General features: G+C 30.8%; 1 protein-coding gene and 1 long non-coding RNA gene across 2 annotated transcripts in view; one reads left to right on the top strand and one right to left on the bottom strand.

Annotated features, from left to right (window-relative positions):
- The window catches only part of LOC137629145 (uncharacterized), a 688,047-nt gene that overhangs the window by 393,456 nt on the left and 287,023 nt on the right, over nt 1–7,568 (bottom strand). The window lies entirely within an intron of this gene.
- Nucleotides 1–7,568, top strand: part of LOC137629144 (uncharacterized) — a 308,046-nt gene that overhangs the window by 247,435 nt on the left and 53,043 nt on the right.

The following is a 7,568-nucleotide window of genomic DNA, read 5'->3' as shown; positions in this document are numbered from 1 at the left end:
TTGCAATAAAAAGTCAAAATAAGTAGCAAATTCCATTAAAAAGTCTAAATAAGTAGCATATTACATTAAAAAGTCAAAGTAAATGACAAAGCGCATCAAAAAGTCATAATACGTAAAAATAGGAAGTTAAAACAAGTAACAGCCCATTGAAAATTCAAATAAATAACTCTTTGCATTAAACAGTCAAATTAAGCAATATTAAAATTACAATAGTCAAAATAAGTAACAGAGCACATTAAAAAGATGAAAATAAGTAACAAAGCACATTAAAATAGTCAAAATAAGTAATAAAGTGCATTAAAAAGTAAGAAAGGAACAAACCCTATCAAAAAAGGCAAAATAAGCAACAAAGCGCATTAAAAAAAATCAAAATAAGTAACAAAGCAAGAAAGACAAGTAACAACGCATTAAAAAGTCAAAATCAGTAACGAAGCGCATTAAAAAAAGGAAGAATAAGTAACGAAGCACATTAAAAAAAAGTCAAAATAAGTAACAAAGCAAGTAAAAACATGGGAACAACGCATTAATAAAGTAAAAATAAGTAACGAAGCGCATTAAAAAAGTCAAAATAAGTAACGAAGCGCATTAAAAAAAAGTCAAAATAAGTAACAAAGCAAGTAAAAACATGGGAACAACGCATTAATAAAGTAAAAAATAAGTAATGAAGCGCATTAAAAAAGTCAAAATAAGTAACGAAGCGCATTAAAAAAAGTCATAATAAGTAACAAAGCAAGTAAAAACATGGGAACATCGCATTAAAAAAGTAAAAATAAGTAACGAAGCACAGAAAAAAGGTCAAAATAAGTGACTAATCGCATTAAAAAAAGTAAAAAAAAATGTAACAAAGCAAGTAAAAACAAATAATAAAGGATTAAAAAATGAAAATAAGTAACGAAGCGCATTAAAAAAGTCAAAAATAAGTAACGAAGCACAGAAAAAAAGGTCAAAATAAGTGAGGAAGCGCATTAAAAAAAGTAAAAAAAAATGTAACAAAGCAAGTAAAAATACGTAATAAAGGATTAAAAAATGAAAATAAGTAACGAAGCGCATTAAAAAAGTCAAAATAAGTAACGAAGCACATAAAAAAGGTCAAAATAAGTGACGAAGTGCATTAAAAAAAAGTAAAAAAAAAAAATGTAACAAAGCAAGTAGAAACAAGTAATAAAGGATTAAAAAATGAAAATAAGTAACAAAGCGCATTAAAAAAGTCAAAATAAGTAAGACAAAGCATTAATAAATTATGGCAAGAATTTCAATAACTAGAAGGAACTGATGAGAAGATGAGAGATATCTTTTGAATAGAATTGTATTTTAGGAAGGTGACCGTGATGACGTCTAAGGAGAAACATGCCAACTAACGCGACAGAACTGTTTGCGTGAGACTGTGGAATCGAAAGAGGTGAGAAAGGAATAATTGGGTAACGGATGAGAGAGAGAGAGAGAGAGAGAGAGAGAGAGAGAGAGAGAGAGAGAGAGAGAGAGAGAGGGGGGGGGGGGGGCAGGCTCACGGAAAAAGCTGAGGATGAGAGGTTGCATTAGATAAAATATGAGGTAAAAGGTTTAGCGTTGGTGAATTACGGAAAGGGAAAATAGTAAAGGTAGAAGAGAAGTGAGAAGAGAGATGCGAGGGAATGACTTAGGGAACAGAAGGAGGAAGAGGAGGAGTAGGAAGAAAGCAATAATAACAATGCATAATGCAATGGGTAGATTGGAAGTTGGATGAAAAAATAAACAATTGTCCGTGAAATCAAAATGGAAACTGAAACCGAGAAATAATATGATTAAAGAGGGATGTGAAAGAAGAACTTGAGGAACAGAAGGAAGAAGAGGAAGAGGAAAGCAATAATAATAATAAATAATGTATGGGGTAGATTGGAAGTTGGATGAAAAAATAAACAATTGTCCGAGAAATCAAAAAAGGATTGATTGATTAGAAGTTTTCTGGCATCCTGACATCTAGGTCACTGACGCCGAGAAATAAAAAGGGTAACTGAAAACAACAAAGAATAGGAGAGTGTATAACACACGAGAGAAAAAGCCTCTAGAAATAACACGATTCTCTTCTTCACATTTCAACCCCCATCAAAAACACAAGCTTCGCAAAAGCAACACCTCGCCATTTCTCCTGTATTTTGTTGGAACTGATTTCTTGCACCTATTGATCCATCAAAAAATAATTCCGTCCGACGCAAATAAAACTCCAGCATGAACCACACCCGGAATAGCAACTTGCATGAGGTATGAGATTTGATGATCATAATTTCGCGATGTGTGATAGATTTGCAAAACGCAATACCACGACTAGGATTGGAGGCGCCGGCCCAAGACATCCGAGACCAAATTTCACACGGAAACTGACGATTGGATAATACGTAACAGAACGAAATTCGAATTTGAAACTGAAAAAAATACAGATTAAAAGATAAAGCAAATATACACGGTCGAATTCTTGCTTAGACATGATTAACCTGATTATTCTAACAAAGAACGAAATTCGAATTTAAAACTGAAAAAAATAAAGGTTAAAAGATAAAGCAAATATACACAGTCGAATTCATGCTTAGGTATGATTAATCTGATTATTTTCGAGAGATTGTGATTGTAAATATAAATTGGCATGTGCACAAAATCAGTCGATTTATACGCAGAATATTTTGATTAAGAAGATATCTAGAATAAAAAAGAAAATAACTAACATTTCTCTGACTAGATTTGACCTTTCACAAGAATAAACAAATACGTACATGCATAAATACACAAACACACGCACACACACACATTATATATATATATATATATATATATATATATATATATATATATATATATATATATATATATATATATATACACACATATATATATGTATGTATATATATATATATATATATATATATATATATATATATATATATATATATATATATATATATATACACACACACATATATATATATATGTGTATATATATATATATATATATATACACACATATATATGTATGTATGTATGTGTGTATATATATATATATATATATATATATATATATATATATATATATATATATATATACATACATACATACATATATATATATATATATATATATATATATATATATATATATATATATATATATTTGTATACATACGTGTCAGTTACACATTGACAGTGGACCTATTAATATTTCTGCAAACATTATCATTGTTATGATTCTCAAGTTGTAGGTAATACCCAATATTTACAGGTTTTAAGATATTTCTTAAGAAAAGGGAACCACCTACCATAAAATAGTTTGTCATAGAAAAACACTAACTTTATCATACCAATATGAAATTATATTTGAAAATAAAATAAAATTCCAAACTAAAATAAATTCTTAATGCAGAGTATCTTTGCTGTCTAAATATCATAGAAACTCACAACTGAATTTCCACGTTGAATTGACAAGATTAACCCCATTTTCTAAAATACTCTTCAGTTTCCCTTTAACTAAACTGTGAAAATTTTAGAACTGAGAAAGACTAATGAAGCATCATATATAAAAACCTAAATTCTGTAAAGAGCTAATAGCTTTTAGTGCTATTAACTTACCCGCCTTGTATAAATAAGGCATAATGAAAAATAAATGTAATTCGTATTATGATTAAGCTCTCTTAGTGTCAGACGCTGGATGATGATGGATTGTCGGGTTGTTTAGAGATAATATTGAAGGCGGGCGAGTCGACCACTTAGCTAAATTGCACCCCAGAACCGCCCAAGATCAATTGATGGACCAGATGGGAATTGGCTGTCAACAGTAAAATATGTTGCCAATGCAAATCAGGAAATCAGCATAGAAAACGGATGGGATTCATAATCGGGATGTGATAGAAAATGGATAGGATTGCAAATAAGGAAATTATCAAAAACGGATGGGATTCAAAATCGTGAAATAATACAAAACGGATAGGATTCAAAATCAGGAAATGATAGAAAACGGATGGGATTCAAAATCGTGAAATAATACAAAACGGATAGGATTCAAAATCAGGAAATGATAGAAAACGGATGGGATTGCAAATCAGGAAATTATAAAAAATGAATGGGAATGTAAAGTAGGAAATTATTATAGAAAACGGATGGGAATCAAAATGAGGTAATGATAGAAAACGGATGGGATTGCAAATCAGGAAATTATAGAAAATGGATGGAAATGTAAAGTAAGAAATTATCATAGAAAACGGATGGGAATCAAAATCAGGAAGTGATAGAAAAAGGATGGGATTGCAAATCAGGAAATCACACACAATGTTTGGGAATGTAACAGGAAATGATCATTGAAAACAGATGGGAATCAAAATCAGGAAATGATAGAAAACGGATGGGATTGCAAATCAGGAAATTACAGAAAAAGGATGGGAATGTAAAGTAGGAAATGATCATAGAAAGCTGATAGGAATCACAATCAGGAAATGATAGAAAACGGATGGGTAGCAAATAAGGAAATTATAGAAACTGGATGGGAATGTAAAGTATGGAATGATCATAGAAAACGGATGGGAATCAAAATTAGGAAATGATAGAAAACCGATGGGATTGCAAATCAGGAAATTATAGAAAATGGATGGAAATGTAAAGTAAGAAATGATCATAGAAAATGGATGGGAATCAAAATCAGGAAATGATAGAAAAAAGATGGGATTGCAAATCAGGAAATCATACAAAATGGATGGGAATGTAACAGGAAATGATCATATAAAAAGGATAGGAATCAAAATCAGGAAATGATAAAAAAGGGATGGGATTGGAAATCAGCAAATTGTAGAAAATGGATGGGAATGTAAAGTAGGAAATTGTCAAAGAAAAGATGGAAATCAAAATCAGGAAATGATAGAAAACGGATGGGATTGCAAATCAGGAAATTATAGAAAATGGATGGGAATGTAAAGTAGGAAATGATCATAGAAAACGGATGGGAATCAAAATCAGGAAATTATAGAAAACAGATGGGATTGCAAATCAGGAAATTATAGAAAAAGGATGGGAATGTAAAGTAGGAAATGACCATAGAAAACGGATGGGAATCAAAATCAGGAAATGATAGAAAACGAATGGGATTGCAAATCAGGAAATTATAGAAAATGGATGGGAATGTAAAGTAGGAAATGATCATAGAAACGGATGGGAATCCAAAAAAAGAAATGATAGAAAATGCTTGGGATTGCAAATCAGCAAATTATAGAAAATGGATGGGAATGTAAAGTAGGAAATTGTCATAGAAAAAAGATGGAAATCAAAATCAGGAAATGATAGAAAACGTATGGGATTGCAAATCAGGAAATTATAGAAAATGGATGGGAATGTAAGGTAGGAAATTGTCATTGAAAACGGATGGGAATCAAAATCAGGAAATGATAGAAAATGGGACGTGATTACTGATCATGAAATTATAGAAAATGGATGGGAATGTAAAGTAGGAAATGATCATAGTAAACGGATGGGAATTAAAATCAAGAAATAACAGAAAACGGACGAGAAAGCAAATCAGGAAATTATAGTCGAAAACGGATGGGAAATAAATCAGGAAATGGTTATAGAAAACGGACGAGAATGTAAATCAGGTAATTAATATAAAAAACGGATGCAAACCAGAAAATAATAAGAGAAAACGGCCTGCTTAAAGGTATTTGATGGTATATTTGAATCCATTTAAAATACAATATTAGTTTTACAATCCATAGGGGTATATTTATGTTCATGTGTGTATAGGTGAGACAAACATGGAAGATAAAAATTCATTTCACTTAACACTTTTACCCCCAGGCTATTTGGAACTTTCCAACCCTTATCCCCCAGGTTATTTTTTTCATGCACATTTTGCAGTATATTTTTTCTTAATTGCTCTAACAGCCTTAATTTTTGTCATAGAGAGGTCAGGTTAGTCTCATTTTCTTGGAAAATGCCTGAAGTTTCTCAAAACATTATCAAAAATATGCAAAAAAAAAAATGTAAATAGCAGTTTTTTGCAAGGACGTACCGGTACGTCCATGGGGGTAAAGGGATGAGTTTTGTGAAACGTACCAGTATTAATAATATTGCTAACAGGAATTTACAGCTTTGACAGCATAAAAAATCTGAACTTAAAACCATCATTTTTTATGTAGCTCATAGTGGCTTTAAAAAATTCAACATCAACTGTGTTGGCTTTGTCAAAATTATATAGCATAAGATGTTCCAAAAGTTTTTCTTTTTATTTAATAATATGAGAAATTACACTGAAATGGTTTAACCTCATACATTCCATGTTTCAAATTTAATGAAAAAATATTAAGAAATATTACTAACTGCTATAAAATGCACACTTTAGCATCGCAAATTAAAAAAGAATAGAATTTCATTAATAGATTTTTTTTAAATCAAACATTCGAATAAAAAAATTCACGATTAAGAAAAAATATTTGAAATATTCTTAACCATTTGAAAATGCTTGTCATCCTAAATCATGGTTAAAATTTGTTGTTTTACAGTCTCAAACTTACTTTGGATATGCAAGAGTAAACACGAAATATTTGAGACCTGAAATAAACAGAATTTCAGAAAATGAGACTTAGAACAGAATAATATTTTGCACCATTACATTTAGAATTTCATGATCTCGTTTCCTACATGAAATTATATTTCGTGTTATACATAGTACCGGTAGGTTTTTTTTTCATTATTATTATCAAGAACATTTCAAAGGATAACCCAAAATCATCCTAGAACATTTTTCATATCCCTTTTTTAGTTTTCTCAAAAACCTTTATTCTAGTCATTCGATCATCACGGTAACTAAGCTAGTTAGTTGGAGGTTAAGCCAACTATCTTTGGGTAATTATGCAACTGCTGTTAGTTATCTCTTTAGTCATAGCTAGGAATGTATGTATAATACAATAAAATGAATGACATACGCTATACAATTTAATCAATTTTGTGGACTACTATTAACTAAAACTGTTTCTCACCGTTTTTGTATAATCATGGAAGAGGAGGAATTATAGTCTATTTTTTCTAGCGAAGCAGATTTGCACCGACTCGTAGGGGTGCCCTTTTAGCTCGGGAATAGTTTCCTAATAGCTGATTGGTCAGAAGTATTCTTCCGACCAATCAGCTATCAGGAAACTTTCCGAGCTAATAGGGCACCCCTGCGAGTCGGTGCAAATCTGCCTCACTAAAAACATTGACTATAGTAAAATTCACAATTACAGCATTACAAGATAAATCAATTGACACAGATTAGTAAACAATTTAACAAATATAGAAAACCGGACGTAGCCCAATCTACGGAGATACGTTAATAAACGAAAATAAAACGCGGAATAAAAAAACAAATAACAGAAAATCTGTAGTTAAATGAAAAAATAAATTATACTACAGCTATGATTGTACCCGTTCTACTTATTTCCCTATGGATAAGATGGATTTTGCAAGGACTGTTTGCTTATGGTACGCAAGTAACTTAAAAACTAAGTAGACTACGAATGTGCTTGTGAGAGTTGCATTTATTTTGCTTTTCCTCTTTAACAGTGATTAAGAAATTCGACTCC

The sequence above is a fragment of the Palaemon carinicauda genome, chromosome 37 (genome assembly GCF_036898095.1).
Source record: "Palaemon carinicauda isolate YSFRI2023 chromosome 37, ASM3689809v2, whole genome shotgun sequence".
NCBI lineage: Eukaryota > Metazoa > Arthropoda > Malacostraca > Decapoda > Palaemonidae > Palaemon > Palaemon carinicauda.
This window is presented reverse-complemented; position numbering and strand designations above follow the sequence as displayed.